This window comes from Rhinoraja longicauda, chromosome 15 (assembly GCF_053455715.1).
Source record: "Rhinoraja longicauda isolate Sanriku21f chromosome 15, sRhiLon1.1, whole genome shotgun sequence".
Lineage (NCBI taxonomy): Eukaryota > Metazoa > Chordata > Chondrichthyes > Rajiformes > Arhynchobatidae > Rhinoraja > Rhinoraja longicauda.
The window spans coordinates 9,976,072-9,995,993 of record NC_135967.1 but is presented as its reverse complement, the minus strand read 5'-3'; positions in this window follow the sequence as shown (position 1 = coordinate 9,995,993).

Sequence of the window (19,922 nt, the reverse complement as noted above, 5' to 3'; positions counted from 1 at the left end):
CCTGATTTGAATATTATGAGTAGGCTTGATATTAAAACGGGCTGGCACGTGGGCCATCCAGGGTGACACAGTGGCACATTTGGTAGAGCAGCAGCCTCGTAGCGTCACTGGCAGAATCATAGTGATAGTGGCCTCCTAGCTGATAAGCTTAATGCATTCTATGCTCGCTTTGTGCAGAAGGCCAACAGAAGTAAGATTGCCCTTCCTGAGAGTGAGCCCACGAAAAGCAATTGGCCCGGACAGAATCCCTGATCATGTCCTTAGGACCTGCACGGACCAACTAACGGGAATGTTCATGGACATCTTTAATCTCTTCCAACTCCATTCTGATATACCCTCCTGCTTCAAGAAGAACACTATCATCCCGATGCCAAAGAAAAGCAAGATCTCATGCCTTAATGACTGCCCCCTAGTGGCCTTGGCACCCACCATCATCATGTGCTTTAAGAGGCTGGTTATGGCACACATTAAAATCCAGCCTACCAACCAATCTTGATCTATTGCAGAACGCCTACCTACCAGAATAGGGATGAATTTCAAAACAGTTGTCCCAAGGATAGATCCTCATGTATTCAGTGCAGGCAGGAACTCGAGGTGCTGGTTTATACTGAAGATTGACACAAAGTGCTGGAGTAACTCTGCGGGTCAGGCAGCATCTCTGGAGAAAAGGAACAGGTAACGTTTCAGGTCGAAATCCTTCTTCAGACTAGAGTCTGACCGCTGAGTTGCTCCAGCACTTTGTGTCTATCTCATGATTTCAGTGCCTTGTTTCCCTCTGCTGGCTTTCTCCATTAAAACATCAATGACAGTACTATTGTCATCTGCCTTGAATCTTAATACATTTTGTATCTAGTAGGAATCTTCATCATCAATTACAGTCTAGAATATAATTTCAATGTAAATTAATTAAATCGGCAAAAGGCTAAGATTAACAAATAGTGGCAGCGACATCGAGTCATAAGGACATTGTCTTGACCAGAGAATTTCAGCTTTAAGGGTAGATTAATCTGGCTGGAATTTGACAGAAGATGCTACAGTTTTCAAGAACCAGTGGACATCAATGTGAGAGGGGATAGATTTCATAGGAACCTGAGGGCAACCTTTCCACACAGAGAATGATGGATATATTGAACGAGCTGCCAGAGGAGGTTGCTGAGGTAAGTACTATCACAACACTAAAAATACATTTGGAAAGGTACACATGTAAGAAAGATTTAGATGGATATGAGCCAAACACAGGCAGGTGGAACTGGTGTAGATGGGACATCTTGGTCGGTATGGGCAAGTTAGGTCGAAGGGCCTGTTTCCAAGCTGTATGACTAAAATTTGATGAGAGTATTAAGAGGGATTGCATAGATAGGAAGGGTCCAATATATCAAAAAGAGGTCAATAATAGGAAAGATTTAAAGTTCATAGGATTCAAGGGAAAATCAAAGGATAATGTTTCTCACCCAGAGAGCTTTAGTGTTTGAAACTCACGGTCTGAAAAGTTGATAGATGACGAAAGCATCAAGGCATTTAGATAGTATAAATAGATAAGCAGGGATGGGATCAGGTCTATGGCTCTTTTGGAGCCTTTGGTCATGACAGACCAAGTGACCTCATTCCATGCATTAAACTTCTATGCTTAGAGATGGGCGAGCTGGATTGAGATCAGATCAAGTGGATTGAGATGGGAGTGATGATGACCAAGGGGCCAAGGAATGACAGTTCTAAACCAACGTGAACACACAGCCTAAGGGAGACAATGGTTGCAAAACCAAGTCAATCGGCTCAGTCTTTGAATGTTTCTTTGACTAGTTTGCTTTGGGAGAGACTTACAAAGCAACAGATTTTCCATTAAGAGAAAGGAAATGGTTTACTTTGCTGGGTTCCGGTGATCAACACGAGGATAGTGGGAGCAACAGTCCCATCTCTCCCTCCACCAGATACACAGGCAGGGTTCAGTAACATGTATTGGCTTTGCAGGATGGCAATTCAAACAGAGGTTTCAGGCATTTCTAATGGCATTGCCATAGAGTCATTGACTTTTAGAATCATAGACTCATTCAGTGTAGAAACAGGCCCTTTAGCCCAATTTTCCCACACTGGCCAACATGTCCAATCTATTCTAGTCCCACCTGCCAAAGTTTGGCCTATATCCATCTGAACCTGTCCTATCCATGTACCTGTCTAAATGTTCTTTAAACATTGCAATAGTACCTGCTAAACGTTGTGATGGTACCTCACTTCGGGCAGTGCGTTTCAGAAACCAAAGCTATCTGGGTAAGAGACCTTTGGACTACCCTCAATTGGACTTTACTGGACCTTATCTTGCACTAAATGTTATTCTCTTTATCCTTTGTACACTGTGGACGATTGTAATGTGTAGGAAAGAACTGCAGATGCTGGTTTAAACCAAAGATAATAGACAATAGACAATAGCCAATAGGTGCAGGAGTAGGCCATTCGGCCCTTCGAGCCAGCACCACCAGTCAATGTGATCATGGCTGATCATTCTCAATCAGTACCCCGTTCCTGCCTTCTCCCCATACACAAAAAGCTGGAGTAACTCAGCGAGACAGGCAGCATCTCTGGAGAGAAGGAATGAAGAAGGGTCTCAACCCGAAACATCACCCATTCCTTCCCTCCAGAGATGCTGCCTGTCCCGCTGAGTTACTCCAGCTTTTTGTGTCTATTTTCGGCTTGATTTTCATCATGCATAGTCTTTTCTCCGACTAGGTAGCATGCAACAAAAAGGTTTTTCACTTAATTAATTAATTAATTCATATTAATATATTCCTTTATTCGTCCCACACCACGGAAATTTACAGTGTTACAGCAGCAAAGTGGATAGCAAGAGAGCAAGAGATCATTCATTATCCCGGTACACGTGACAATAATAAACTAAACTAAACTAAATTATCCCTCGATTCTCCTTGAATCCTACAAACTTTAAATTATTGGCCTTTTTTAGGAATAGTGCACACCCTTCCTTTCTATGCAACCTCTCACGATACTCTCATCAAATCTCAGATTGATAGTGTCATGCAGCTTGGAAACAGGATCTTCGGCACAATTTGCCCATCATGCCCACCACAATGCCCCGTAGTCCCACCTGCCCACCTTTCACCCATATCCCTCTAAACCTTTCCTATCCATGTACCTGTCCAAATGCCTTTTCGTTCAATTTTGCCAGCAGCAAATAGAATGATGAGGAAACCCACAAAATATCCAACCTCCTATCTTCAGATGCGATGGCATTGTGGACCTGCAATTTTGGGATTTATTATGCAGCAATTAATTCACATCTTGGGAAATTAGCTTCAGTAATAACGGCCATGGAAATAAGATTGTTGTAAAAACCCATCTGTTTGATTCAAGGTAATTTAGAGGAGATTTTTTATTTATTCCAAGTCTGATCTAAATGAGACTGTAAAGGCCCCCGAGATGACATTGACTCAATGTTGGCTCTCAAATGATGAGGGAATTGTTCTGTTGCCCCTACATTGTATAATTTTTTGAAAGATTACTGGTCCAAACTTAAGGATCAAATTTAAAGCCCTTCAAATGTGCTAACTCTTTCATCAGGTTTCCGTTCTCATATAGAGTCACAGAGTCATAGAGTCTTATACCATAGAAACGCCATTTGGCCCAACTTGCACATCTGCACTAGTCCCATCTTCCTGCATTTCCCCATATCCCTCTAAACTTGTCCTAAATGCTAAACCCGTTCTATCCATGTACATGTCTAAATGAACATTAACCGCTTCAAGTCCTTCAGCTCTCTGCCATGCTACCAATTGGTAGCAATCTTGCTTTTGAGTGGAAACATTATGGGTTCAAGACTCAGTCCAGTGACTGAACCAAAACACAATCTTGGTTGACCGTCGGATGAAGATTTAGAGGTGATATTTTTCAAATGAGACATTAAAATAAGATCCTTTCAGCTCTCCCAAGTGGATGTAAAAGGTCCAATTTTGAAATTGATCGGGGTTATTCCCAGTGCTCTGGGCAACATTAACCTGTCACAGAGTAGGACTCATACCCAGATAGAGTCATACAGCACGGAAACAGGCCCTTCAACCCACTTGCCCAGGCCAACCAACATGCCCCATCTACACTAGTCACATCTGCCAGTATTTGGCCCATATTCCTCTAAATCTATCCTTTCCATGTACCTGTCCAAATATTTCATAAATGTTGTGGGAGTACCGGCCTCAACTACCTTTTTTGACGGCTTGTTCCATATACCTACCACCCTTTGTGTCAAAAAGTTGCCCCTCAGGTTCCTATTAAATCTCCCCCCTCCCCACCCCTCTCTCTATCTCTCTCTCTCCCCCCCCCCCCCCCCCCCCCCCCCCCATTCTGGCTATGGGTGCTGTCAGTATGGAGTTTCTGGGGTTTTTTCGTGACCGTATGGGTTTTCTCCGAGATCTTCGATTTCCTCCCACATTCCAAGACGTACAGGTTTGTAGGTTAATTGGCTTGGTATAATTGGAAATTGTCCCTAGTGTGTGTAGGATGGTGTTAATATGCAGGGATCGCTAAACTCTGTATCTCTAAACTAAATTAAACTAAATTAAATGCTTCAAGTTCCTAAGTGTAAACATCAGCAATAATCTGCCAAGAACGCATACCAAAACTTTTACTTCCTCCAAAGGCTAAAACTTTGTTATGTCTCCAATGACTTTCATCAATTTCTACACATGCACCAGAGAAAATATCACAGGTTGCTTTGCCAAGTGCTCTGCCTCAGACTGAAAGATATTGTAGAGAGTTGTGAATGCAGCCCAGTCCATCACGCAAATTAGCCTTCACCCTCACCCCTCCTCCTCCCATTTCCTTCAACTTCATCTATGCTTCTATGGCGAGTCTGGAAACTTGTTCTTTGTTGAAGAAGTTTATTGCGACAGCAATATCCAATTACAAAGTTTTCGTAACAAGATTACAGACATCCATTATAACTAACTGTTCTCCTCGAAAACGGATCCCAACTAACTCTTTTCGGGCGCCAAAACGCACATGACCACGCTGACCAATCAGCGGTGTCGCTCTCTGGACCAATCCCTACGGTCGCACCCACACGTGACCTTGCTGGCCAATCTGAGGGTTCGACAACTAGGACCACTCTCTATGGCTACACTTCACACTAATTCGGGAGAGCAGCCAATATAATCAAGGACCACTCACACCCAGCTCATTGTCTCATCTCCCTTCTCCCACTGGGCAGAAGATACGGAATCTTGAATGCACGTACCACCACATTCGAGAATTGTTTCTTCCCCACCCTCACCAGACTCATGAACAACCTCTCAAATGTAATGGATGAATTCCCAATCTTCCAATCTAACTTGTACATTTTTATTAATTTGCTCTTTCGCTGTGGCTTTAAAATGATATTACATCCCTAATCAGTCCTTGCCTATCGACAAGCTGTCCCTGAGAAACCCCTCCAACATCATTACCATCACTGACGTGTGGCTCCTCAGCCTGTAGATCCCCAACTTGTTCTTGTAATCCTTCTAACGTCTCCTGCTTGGTAATTCATGTATGATCTACAGCATCACAACTCCTATTTCTCTTCCCCATTATCTTAACCTTAGTAAAAACGAATGGAAAATATTCATTTAATATCTCTGCGGCTCTACATGAGGATAGCCATGCTGATCTTTAAGGGGATCTGTTCTTTCCCTAGCCATCTTTTCTCTTAACATACCTGTAGAATTTATTGTTCTCCCTTTCCCTCACCTGCCAGATCCATTTCATGCCCTTTATTTGCCCTCTCACTTGTCTTCTTAGTTCATAAATTAATGAAAGTTAACACTTAGCACTCAAGAAACCAAATGTTATCCCAATCCCATTGCAAAATAGACAATAGACAATAGGTGCAGGAGTAGGCCATTCGGCCCTATGACCCAGCACCGCCATTCAATGTGATCATGGCTGATTATTCACAATCAGTACCCCGTTCCTGCCCTCTCCCCATACCCCGCTATCATTAAGAGCTCTATCTAACCCTCTCTTGAAAGCATCCAGAGAATTGGCCTCCACTGCCTTCTGAGGCAGAGAATTCCACATATTTACAACTCTGAGTGAAAAGGTTTTTCCTCATCTTTTTCTAAATGGCCAACCCCTTATTCTTAAATTGTGGCCCCCGGTTCTGGACTCCCCCAACAATGGGAACATGTTTCCTGCCTCTAACATGTCCAATCCTTTAATAATCTTATACGTTTCAATAAGATCCCCTCTCATCCTTCTAAATTCCAGTGTATACAAGCCCAGTCGCTCCAGTCTTTCAACATACGACAATCCCGCCATTCCAGGTATTAACCTAGTGAACCTACGCTGCACTCCCTCAATACCAAGACTGTCCTTCCTCAAATTTGGAGACCAAAACTGCACACAGTACTCCAGGTGTGGTCTCATTAGGGCCCTGTACAACTGCAGAAGGACCTCTTTGCTTCCATACACAACTACACTTGTCATTGGCTTTCTTCACTGCCTGCTGTACCTGCATGCTTACTTTCAGTGACTGATGAAGCCAGAATATCAGAGCATTATCTGAAATTTTGCTCTGTTTGCTTTGGAAGGATTTTAACAAAGGTTCAAAGTTGGTGAAGAATGTACAGTAGATATAAGGAATTGCAGATGCCAGTTTACAAATAAAGACACAAAGTGCTGGAGTAACTCAGCGGGTGAGACAGCATCTCTGGAGAATAGGGATAGGTTGTGTATCGGGTTTGGGCGCTGATTTTTGGGTCGGGTTCGAAACGTCACCTAACCATGTTCTCCAAGCAATCTGCCTGATCCATTGAGTTACTCCAGCACTTTGTGTCATTTGCCTCCAGCAATTTATTTTTTTCTTTATATTTGTATTGTTGAATTTCAAGAGGGTGACTTGCATTTGATGGGTTGGAATCTAGTTCAGCATTATCATTAGCCCACTTTAAAACGCAAGCCGTGTAAGGTTTTTTTTCCAAGTACATTTAGAGTGATATATTATTAATTACCAGAAGGAGGTAGAGAGCTTCATACCTATCCATGTTCTCCTGGGATGTTGCCTGACCCATTGATTTAGTCCAGCATTTTATGTCTTTTTTTGTTCAAAAATTGATTTCTGGAATCAAAGGAGTATCTTATAAGCAGAGATCCAATAAAACGGATCTATGTAGAGTTTAGAAGAATGTTTTTATTGAAATAAACATTTTTGAGGATTTCACAGTACAGATACTGTGAAGCTGTTTCCCTTGGCTCTCTGGTTTAGACACGGGTATCAGCATCAGCATAAGGAGATGCTCAGTTAACACGAGGATTTGAAGAGATCCTTTTAAAGAGGATTGAGTCCTCTCTTCCCCAGAGGGCTGTGGGTATTCAGGCCGAAATCAATAGAAATTTGGATACCTAAGAAATCGAGGGATATGGGGATTGTAATGAAAGATAAGTTGAAGTAACACTTCAGCTTTTAGCTGAAACCTGAGGAGTAGACATTACTTTTAGACTTTGGAGGTACAGCATGGAAACAGCCCCATCGGCCCACCGTTTACGCCTACTAGAGATCACCCCATACACTGGCACCGTCCCACACACCAGCGACAATTTACAATATACAGAAGCCAATGAACCGACAAGCCAGTATGTCTTTGGAGTGTGGGAGGAAGCCAGAGCACCCGGATAAAACTCACGAGGTCCCTCTATTCTATCCCCTTCTCCAGCCCCAATCCCCATTCATCTATATCCCCCCCTCGCGCTTGACATTTCACCCCTTCTCTCCTTTTAGTTTAGTTTAGAGATACCACGAGGAAACAGGCCCTTCGGCCCACCGAGTGCGCACCGACCAGCGATCCCTGCACATTAACACTATTTACACACACTAAGGGCAATTTACATTTATCCCAAGCCATTTAACCTACAAGACCTGTACTTCTTTGGAGTGTGGGAGGAAACCGAAGATTTTGGAGAAAACCCACGCAGGTCACGGAGAGAACGCACAGACAAGAACCCGTAGTCGGGATCGAACCCAGGACTCTGGCGCTGCAAGGCAGCAACTCTACCGCTGCGCCCCGACACTCTTAACCGACACTCTTTCTTAAATCTTGTCCCCTACTTGTCTCCCTTAGTTCCCTGTTGTCTCCTTGTCATCACTAGCTTCTGTCTTCCCATCTGTTAATCTAAAACCTCTCTACACCTGTATCTACCTAGCGTAGACTAGGCGTCCATTTCGCTAAATACCTGCGCTCGGTCCGCCAAGGCCTGCTGGATCCCCCGGTTGCTAACCATGTTAACGTTAACACCCCTTTCTATCCTGAGCCTCCTCCATTGCCAGAGTGAGGCCACACACAAACTGGAGGAACACCACCTCATATTCCGCTTGGGTAGCTTACAATCTAGCAGTATGAACATTGAACTCTCTAATTTTAGGTAACGGACCTAACGATTGTACCACTCACCATTTACAGTAGCAGATTAACACAGCAACCTACAGGTCTTTAGGATAGAGTCATGCAGTCACACAGTCATACATCACAGAAACTGACCCTTCAGCTCAACCTGTCCATGCTGACCACAATCCCCCCTCTAAGCTAATCCCATTTTGCCTGCATTTGCTCATAACCCTCTAAAGAAGAAGGGTCTGAAGAAGGGTCCTGACCTGAAACATTACCTATCCATGTTCTCCAGAGGTGCTGTCTGACCAGCTGAGCTGTTGGTTGATTGTATTGATTGAAAGATACAGTATGGAAACAAACCCTTTGTCCCACCAAAACCATTGATCGCCCATTCACACTAGTTCTATGTTAACCCAATTTCACATCCACTCCCTACACACTTGGGGCAATTTACAAAGGCCAATTAACCTGCAAACACACACGTCTTTAGGATGTGCAAGCAAACAAGCATCCGAAGGTCGCAGGGACAATGTGCAAACTTCACGCGTACAGAACCCAAAGGCAGGATCAAACACAGGTCTCTGGTGCTGTTACTTCAGCACTTCATGTCCTTTTTTGTGAACCAGCATCTGCAATTCCCTGTGTCTCCACCTATCACTTCCCAGGCTTTGTACCACTCCCACCTCTCTTTTCCAGATTTCCCTTCTTTAATACAATCTGTCTGAAGAAAGGTCCTGATCTGAACCATCACCTATCCATGTACTCCATAGATGCTGCCTGACCCGTTGGCCCAACTTGCCCATGCCGAACAACATGTCCCATCTACACTTGTCCCACCTACCTGCGTTTGGCCCATATCCCTCTAAATCTGTCCTATCCATGTACATGTCTAATTGTTTCTTAAACATTGCAATAGTCCCTGCCTCAACTACTTCTTCCGGCAGCTCGTTCCTTACACCCTTTGTGTGAAAAAGTTACCCCTCAGAATCCTATTACATCTTTCCCCCTTCACCTTAAACTATGTCCTCTGGTTCTTGATTCCCCTATTCTGGGCAAGAGACTCTGTACGTCTACCCGATCCATCCCTCATCCTCCTGCGCTCCAAGGAATAGAGTCCTAGCCTGCTCAAATACTCCCTATAGTTGTGCCTTTCCACTGAATGGTAAGCACGCCACAAAAGTTTTCCACTGTACCTCGTTACACGTGACAATAAACTAAATTAAACTAGCTCAGACCCTCGAGTCCTGGCGACATCCTCGTAAATCTTTTCTGTACCCTTTCCAACTTGACAACATATTTCTTCTCACATGGTGCCCAGTACAGTGTAATCATGAAATTATACCGACTTGGTTTTTATGCCACCTTATCATTACCTCTCTCCACGGTGATTTACAGCCTTTTTTAATTGAAGGCAGCGCAGGAGCAGAAGGAATGTTTAGCATCCTGTTCAGCTACTGTGAGCAGCTGGCAGGTATCGTGTGTGTGCGCGCCTCTGACATCAGTTCAATCCTGCGGGAGGGATTTATGGAAATGCGCAGAATGCCCTGGAGAAACTTGCAGCTCCCAAGCCATCTGGAAGAGAGCCCTCAAAGCCTGAATAGAGAACTCTTGGAGCAGTGCTTCATCCCAACTCCCGTGATTGGTACCATCGAGATCCACCCACAACAGACCTAACCCCCATTGAATCTGACCTCCTCTGTCACTTTTCCTACTTAGGGACCACCACTGTAACCTCAAACGGTTTAATGGTCCAAGGATCACAAGATATAATGACACAAAGAGTGGGAGTAACTCAGTGATTCAGGCAGCATCTCTGGAGAACAAGGATAGATGATCATAAGAGAGAAGGACAGTCCACCTAACTGCTGAAAATAGCATGAAATAGTGTGACCTGTGTAAAGAACATCGAATACAGAACAGTACAGCACAGGAACAGGCCCTTTGGCCCATAATGTCTGTACCGAATATGATGCCAAGATAACCTAATCTCACCTAATGCTCATGGTTCGTATCCTTCCATTCCCTGCAGATCCACAGATAAATTGTTATTCATCCTCTTTAACCCGATTCCATCATTGTTAAATCATAATTAATTTAATAACTCCTTTTACTCTCCTTGATACATGTGTCCTTTCAACAAAAATCTACGGCCTGACTTTGAATATAAAATATTCTTTGAATATTCCTGATTTTGAATATTGGTGGCAGGGTGGTGCAGTGGTAGAGTTGCTGCCTTACAGCGCCAGAGACCCGAGTTCATTCCAGACTATGGGTGCTGTCTGTATGGAGTTTGTACGTTCTCCCCGTGATCTGTGTGGGGTTTTGTCTGGGAGCTCCGGCTTCCTCCCACACTGCAAAGACGCACAGGTTTGTAGGCTAATTGGCTTGGTAAAATGGTACATTTCCCCTAGTATCTGTAGGATAGTGTTTGTGTACGGGGATCGCTGGTCGGCGCAGACTCTGTGGGCTGAAGGACCCTTTTCTGCACTGTATCTCTAAACTAAACTAAACTAAACTAAACTAAACTAAACTAAACTAAACTAAACTAAACTAAACTAAACTAAACTAAACTAAACTAAACTAAACTGTACAGAACAAGAACAGGCCCCTTTAGTCCACAGTGCCTTTGCTGAACATGATGTTAAATTAAACTAATTTACTTTGCCTACACATGATCCTCACCTCTCCTTTCCTTGCATATCCATGTACCTATCCAAAACCCTTTGAAATGTCACTGTCGTATCTGCTTCTACCACCGCCCCGAGCAGCATATTCAAGGCACTCACCACTCTCTGTGTAACAACCTGCGGCACAGTGGCGCAGCTGGTAGTGCTGCTGCCTCACAGTGCCAGAGACCCGGGTTCGATCCTGACCTCGGGTGCTGTCTGTGTGGGGTTTGCACTTTTTCCCCTGTGACCACGTAGGTTTTCTCCGGGTGCTCCGGTTTCCTCGCACATCCCAAAGGCGTGCAGGTTTGTAGGTTAACTGGCTCTCGGTAAATTGTCCCGAGTGTGTCGGGAGTGGATGAGAAAGAAGTATAGCACAGAACCAGTGTGATCGGGTGATTGATGGTCGGTGTGGACTCGGTGGGTTGCAGGGCCTTTTTCCATGCTGTATCTTTGAGTCAATCAATCACAACTTTAAACTCAGCTTAAAGCCCTTTGATACCGTTTATAATTCCTTTGGGTAGAAGAAGCTGAGACTATAAAAAAAAAGCTCAACGTATAAAGCACCACTCACATTATCCCAAAGTGCTTTGTAGCAAATGAAATTGTTTTGATGTCTAACTAATGCTGTAATTTTGATAAAGTGTGGTCAAATTGTCATTGTAAGCTCCTTCAAAGACCAAGGTGATAAGGCAAAGACAACAACGTTCCATTTCAATGATTATTATGTGGATAAATATTGACCAGGATACCTGTAGGACTCTCTTGCCTGTCTTCAAAGTCGATCCCTGGAATCCATTACGTCCGTCAGAAAAAGTAAAAGGGTGTCATCTCACGTGAAAGCTGTCATCCTCAATAATGCGCTGCTTCGTCATATCACTGGACTAAGACAAATGCAGCATCTTCTGGCTCGGAGAAGAATGATTTAGCAGAAGGAACATTAATCATGTCTTTGGGAGAGAGAGGTTACATAATTTGTTTATTTCGCAAAATGCTGGAGTAACTCAGCGAGTCAGGCAGCATCTCAGGAGAGAAGGAATGGGTGACGTTTCGGGTCGAGACCCTTCTTCAGACATTACATAATTTGTTAGTCTTCTTAGCAAAAGCCGGGTCAATCAGTCACAGCATGCATTGTTCCCAGAGAAAACATTGCACAAAGCCTTCTCGCTGTACATTAGAGTTTAGAGTTACAACACTGAAAAAGGCCCTTTGGCCCACTGAGTCTGCACTGACCCCATACACTAGCACTATTCTACACACTAGGAACAATTTTACAATTTTTACCTAAGCCAATTATCCTACAAGCCTGTACGTCTTTGGAGTGTGGGAGGAAACCGGAGCACCCGGAGAAAACCCGGTCACAGGGAGAACGTACAAACTCTGTACAGACAGCGCCCACAGTCAGGATCGATCCCCGGTCTATGGTGCCGTGGGCAGCAACTCAACTGCTGTGCCACTGTGCAGTCCTATAAATAATGAACGAAGTAACATAAGACTATTTAGATGTGATTCGTACAATCGTAAGACATAGGAGCAAAATTTTCCCTCTTTCCCTCTCAACCCCATTCTCCTGCCTTTTCCCCATAGCCATTGACACCTGTACTAATCAAGAATCTGTCAATCTCCGCTTTAAAAATATACAATGACTTGGTCTCCACCTCCATCTGTGGCAATGAATTCCACAGACTCACCACCCTCCGACTAAAGAAATTCCTCCTCATCTCTTTTATGGAGTCCTTTTATTCTGAGGCTGTGCTCTCTGGTCCGAGATTCTCCCACGTGGAAACCCAGAGAGTTGTGAATCTGTGTAATTCTCTGACACAGAAGACAGTGGAGGCCAATTCACTGGATGTATTCACTGTAGATATAGCTCTTAGGGCTAACGAAATCAAGGGATATGGGGAGAAAGCAGGAATGGGGTACTGATTCTGGATGATTAGCCATGATCATATTAAATGGCGGTGCTGGCTTGAAGGGCCGAATGGACTATTCTTGCACCTATTTTCTATGTTTCTATGTCTCTAACATCCTCTCCACATCCACTCTATCCAGGTCTTCCAATATTCGGTAAGTTTCAATGAAGTTGTTCGTGCACAATGACAATAAAGATATATTATATTATAATAATAATAATAATAATAATAATAATAATAATAATAATTATTATTATTATTATTATTATTATTATTATTATTATTATTATTATTATTATTATTATTATTATTATTATTATTATTATTATTATTATTATTATTATTATTATTATTATTATTATTATTATTATTATTATTGTTGTTATTATGTCCCCCCTCATCCTTCTAAACTCAAGGGGAGTCCTGAACTACTATCTACCTCATCGGAGACCCTCGGACTTTCTTTGATCGGACTTTACTTGCTTTACCTTGCACTAAACGTTATTCCTTTATGTATTGGTACACTGTGAATGGCTCATTCGCAATCATGTATTGTATTTCCGCTGACTGGTTGGCACACAACAAAAGCTTTCCACTGTACCCCGGTACACGTGACATAAACGAAACTGAACTGATGATCCACCTTCAACTGCTCTCCAGAGCAAAGAATTCTAGTGATTCAACTCCCTCTACCAGAAGAAATTCCTATCCAACTCACAAATAACAATTGAAACAATGCTTCCCAATTTCTAAACTTCAACCCTCTCGAAATGGAGGCCAATGAGGCATTTGCCTTTCCGACCATTCACTGTTCATGCTTGCTAACTTCTTCCATGTCACGTACAAAAGAATACCTAGAATCCTCCGTACTTTGCTCATCGTTATTTTCCTTCATTTGGAGAATAATCTGACTGAAATTCCTCTCGCCAAGGTCTATTACCTCAATCTTTCCCCATGTTCAACTCCATGTGCCAAGTTCTCAGACATTTACTCAATACATAAATTCCTTTGCAGCCAAAATCTGCATTGCATTGTGTTCATTCTCATCAACTACTCCCCAGTTCCTATCACTCACCAACGTACCAGTGAGATTTGCAATATCTTCACAGGAAGCTAGACACAGTGGTGCAGCGTAACGCTGCTGCCTTACAGTGCCAGAGAGCCAGGTTCAATCCTGACTACGGGTGCTGTCTGTACGTTCTCCATGTGACTGTGTGGGGTTTCTCCGGGTGCTCTGGTTTCCTCCCACACTCCAAAGACGTACAGGTCTGTAGGTTAATTGGCTTTGTTAAATTGTCCCATGTGCAGGATAGTGCTAGTGTAGGGGGATTGCTAGTCAGCACGGACCCGATGGGCCAAAGGGCCTGCTTTTGCACTGTATTTCTAAACTAAACTAAACGAATAGTAAATGGAGTTTAATTCAGAAATGTGCTCTCCCACCTATTTATTTTTTTAGCCTCAGGATACTTCAAAGACTAGCAAAACAATAATTGGTTATGAAACACTTTGAAATACCTAAGGATACAAAAAATAACAAATGAAAGATTATCCTCACAGAAATAAATGGTAATTTTCCCTTTTTGCTTTTCTTACACACGGGAGTAATTATCTTGCTGAATCCATTCGTGTTTGAAAAAAATGAATGACAGCCAGATCTGATATCCCCCACTATCTCTCTGCTACACGTCTTTCATTTGTAAATTGTGCCTTCAGTAACAATTTCTCTGAGGTGACAAAGACTCCCATTCTCTTCTGATACTTTCCAATTTATCACAATTGTCATACAGCAATTTGTTACCTGCTTCTTCTTGGCTTTCAATTTGCTATCCCATTTATTTGCTACTTGAGTTATTGTTCATTGAAAAACGAGACTGCTTTCATCACAAATTAATATTTAATTGCACATCATTGGCATTTAACTAAATGTTCTCAGATTTACTCAATGAGCTGCTATTTAAGACCCTCATTTATTTACTTCAATTGGTTTGAAAACAGAGATAAATAAATGAATGAATGAATGAATGAATGAATGAATGAATGAATGAATGAATGAATGAATGAATGAATAATTTTATTGGCCAAGTATGTGCAGATACAAGGAATGTGCCCTGGTGCTCCGCTCACAAATGACAACACAAACATACCGTTAACAATTAAGAATGAAGCATAAACACATCAAAACAATAAGGATACACCATTACGATCTAAACACGTGGGTGAAAATAAACCAGAGCAAAAAAGAGACTACAGACTTTGGTTATTGAGTGGAACTATCACTCGTGGGGAAAAAAGCTGGTTTTATGTCTGGCTGTGGCTGCTTTGACAGTCCGGAGTCGCCTTCCAGAGGGAAGTGCTTCGAAGAGTTTGTGGCCAGGGTGAGAGGGGTCAGAGATGATCTTGCCCGCTCGCTTCCTGGCCCTTGCAGTGTACAGTTCGTCAATGGGGGGAAGGTTGCAGCCAACAACCTTCTCAGCTGTGCGAACGATCCGTTGCAGCCTCCGGATGTCGTGTTGGTGGCTGAGCCAAACCAGACCATGAAGGAGAAGGTGAGGACGGACTCAATGATAGCAGTATAGAAATGGACCATTATTGCCTGCGGCAGATTGTGTTTTTTCAGTTGCCGCAGGAAGCACATCCTCTGTTGGGCCTTTTTGACTATGGAGTCGAAGGTCCCTGAAGATGATGGTTCCAAGGAACTTAAATGACTCCACAGATGTGACTATGGTGTTGCTGATGGTGAGTGGGGGGAGGGGAGGGGGATCTCTTCGAATGCCGAGCAATCACAAAATAATACAGTGATGGCTTTGCATTCTTGACATATTTATAGATCAGGGATACATTGGTAAGCTACCAGATAATAATAAAAATCTTTGTTCCAATTGTGTCAATGACATACTGCCAAAAGTAAATTCCAGGAGGACATTCGGCCCTTTGTCTCTGGGTTGGTTCTTTGAAAGCAATTCCTTATTTAATCCCAATTCCTTGCTCCTTCAAAACACATGCTTTCTCTTTTGTCGAGTAGAGATCGAGTTCACCTTTTAATCGGTACTTGAATCCGTTCTAAACCTCTCTCAGGTATCCAGGATCATGTCAACTCACAGCGGGGAAAAAATATCACTGGGGCTTCCAACGGATTCTAATTCTGTTTTCTTTGGACTCTGACCCACTTGCCTTTATGAAACAATATGTGTTTCATAAAACCCTTCATTTTATTTTTATATTTGTGCCCTTTTTTGGTGTGACTTTCCAATTTATATCGAGCCAGATCATTCCAGAACCTGAACTCACTGCCCTCGTATCACACCAACACTTCTCAGCTACTAGGGTTTGGCACAACAAGCTGAACGGACCCTTTCTCATCCAACAGGCAGAGTGGGCTCCAGCTGTCGATTGCTCTTGTTCATTGGATTGCGAGGTTCTGATCTGGGATGTAGTCTGAGAGAATTTTTAAAGCTGTTCAAATAAGTTTAAATAATTAACAGAAATAAACATTACCATTTCGCTCTGAGATTGGTAGATATATGGAGCGAGCTGCCAGTGGGGGTAATTGAAGCAAATACGATACCAGGGTTTAAAAGAAAATTGGACAGTAATATGGATGGGAAAAGTTTAGAGGGATATAGGCCAAATGTGCGCAAATGGGATTAGCTTAGATAGGGCATCTTGCTCAAAATGGAAGTCAAAGGGCCTATTTCTGTGTTCTATGATTCTATGACTTCGTTAGTTTAGACTCTAGACTAGAGATACAGCATGGAAACTGGCCCTTAATTCCATAGGGTCCGCGCCAACCAGTGACCCCCGGTACACCAGGAATATCCTACGCACTAGGAAACAATTTACTAGTTACAGAAGCCAAATTAACCTGGACATCTTTAGAGTGTGGGAGGAAACTGAAACCAAGGTAGAAAAGGTAAAAGTACCTGAAAATTGAAAACAATTGTAAACACTAGAAGTTGTAAATAACGCGCCTTTAACAATCTGTTCACACAGCTTGGGCAAATGGCATAGGTGTTCACGTGCCTACGTTCCCTGCCATTGTCGATGCATCTGCCCCACTGGCCCCACCATCGTAGTCAATGGTGAATCCAGGTGTAGAGTGGGCGGTAGATGAGCTGGCCCCAGCACCTGATCTCCAGGTTATCCTGGATTTCTACGTTGACCTGATACACTCAGGAGATTGGGATGAGAGGAGCTGTGAACTGCAGACAGATTGGTGGTTGTGGCTGGAACTGCAGGGGGCAGGTAAACTTAATCCAGGCAAGTCATCTTATGACCAACTTTTTGCTATGCGTATAGTGACCATGTAATCAACATCCGGCTTTGAATATTTCAACAGACGTTTAAAACGGTCCATATCGTTCGACACACAAACACACTCATATTTTTTCTCGAAGACAGACACAAAAAGCTGGAGTAACTCAGCGTGACAGGCAACATCTCTGGAGAGAAGGAATGGGTGACATTTCGGCTCGAGACCCTTCTTCAGACGTAGGTCTGAAGTAAACCAGCATCTGCAGTTCCTTCCTACACATATATTTTCTCTATACTCTGCCGAGAGGATGTTGGTTCACAGATCGACCCACAGGTTCAAGGAAGGTGATGGCTGGAGGCCCAGAAGCAGCCTGGGGCTTGCCTGTATTGCTCATAAGACCTATAACGCGGACTGGACATTAAGAATGGCTCCAAAACCTGGCGCCTCTTGTGTGCAGTCTCAGTGGACTAATTCTGTATCTTTGCTATTCGGGGATTGAGTTTAAGTTTACTTCATTGTCATGTGTACCGAGGTACAGTGAAAAGCTTTTGTTGCATGCTAACCAATCAGCGAAAAGACAATACGTGATTACAGTCGAGCCATCCACAGTGTGCAAGTACTTTACAAAGGGAAAATTGTGAATATCATTTAGTGCAAGATAAAGTTCAGTAAAGTCCAATCAAAGATAGTCTAAGGGTCTCCACTGAGGTACAGTGCATTCAGAAAATATTCAGACCCCTTCACTTTTTCCACATTTTGTTACATTACAGCCTTATTTTAAAATGGATTAAATTCTTTTTTTTTAAATCATCAATCTACACACAACACCCCAGAATGAAGAAGCAAAAACAGGTGTTTAGAATTTTTTGCAAAGTAATTTAAAAGAAATAACTGAAATATCACATTTACATAAGTATTCAGACCCTTTGCTATGACACTCAAAATTGAGCCTAGGTTCATCCTGTTTCCATTGATTATCCTTGGGATGTTTCTACAACTTGATTGGAGTTCACCAGTGGTAAATTAAATTGATTGGACATGATTTGGAAACGCACACATCTGTCTACATAAGGTCCCACAGTTGACAGTCCATGTCAGAGCAAAAACCAAGCCATGAAGATGAAGGAATTGTCCGTAGATTTCTGAGACAGGATTGTGTTGAGACACAGATCTGGGGAAGGGTATAAAACAATTTCAGCAGCATTCCAGGTCCCGAAGAGCACAGTGGCCTCCATCATTCTTAAATGGAAGACCTTTGGAACCATCAGGACGCTTCATAGAGCTGGCTGCCTGGCTAAACTGAGCAATCGGGGGAGAAGGACCTTGGTCAGGGAGGTGAGCAAGAACCTGATGTAAGAAAATAACTGCAGATGCTGGTACAAATTGAAGGTATTTATTCACAAAATGCTGGAGTAACTCAGCAGGTCAGGCAGCATCTCAGGAGAGAAGGAATGGGTGATGTTTTGGGTTGAGACCCTTCTTCAGTCCTGATGGTCACTCTGACAGAACTCCAGAGTTCCTCTGTGGAGATTGGAGAACCTTCCAGAAGGACAACTATATCTGCAGCATTCCACCAATCAGGCCTTTATGATAGTGGCCAGATGGAAGCCACTCCTTGTAAAATGCATGTGACAGCCTGCTTGGAGTTAGCCCAAAGGCACCTAAAGGACTCAAACCATGAGAAACAAGATTTTCTGGTCTGATGAAATCAAGATTTAACTTTTTGGCCTGAATGCCAAAGAGGAAATATGGCACCATACCTATGGTGAAACATGGTGGTGTCAGCATCATGCTGTGGGGATGTTTCTCAGCGGCAGGAACTGGGAGATTAGTCAGGATCGAGGGAAAGTTGAATGGAGCAAAGTACAGAGGGATCCTTGATGAAAACGTGCTCCAGAGCGTTCTGGACCTCAGACTGGGGTGGAGGTTCCCCTTCCAACAGGACAATGACCTAAGCACAGCCAAGACAATGCAGGAGTGGCTTCGTGACAAGTCTGTGAATGTCCTTGAGTGGCCCAGCCAGAGCCCGGACTTGAACCCGATCAAACATCTCTGGAGGGACCTGAAAATAGCCGTGCATCGACTCTCCCCATCCAACCTGACAGAGTTTGAGAGGATCTGCAGAGCAGAATGGGAGAAATTACCCAATACAGGTGTGCCAAGCTTGTAGTGTCATACCCAAGAAGACTTGAGGCTGTAATCGCTGCCAAAGATGCCTCAACAAAGTACTAAAGGGTCTGAATACTTATGTAAATGTGATATTTCAGTTATTTCTTTTTAATTACTTTGCAAAAATTTCTAAACACCTGTTTTCACTTTTGTATTATGGGGTATTGTGTGTAGATTGATGATCAAAAAAAAAAGAATTTAAACCATTTTAAAATAAGGCTGTAACGTAACAAAATGTGGAAAAAGTGAAGGGGTCTGAATACTTTCTGAATGCACTGTACCTCAGTGGAGACCCTTAGACTATCTTTGCACTGTATATAGTAGCTCTGAATGCACTGTATATAGTAGTTCAGGACTGCCTTCTAGTTGTTGGTAGGATGGTTCAGTTGCCTGTTAATGGCTGGGAAGAAACTGTCCCTGAATCTGGAGATGAGCGTTTTCACACTTTTATACCTTTGGTAGAGGGGAGAAGAGAGAGTGGCTGAGGTGCGACTCATCCTTTATTATGCGGTTGGCCTTGCCGAGACAGTGGGAGGTGTAAATTGAGTCAATGGAA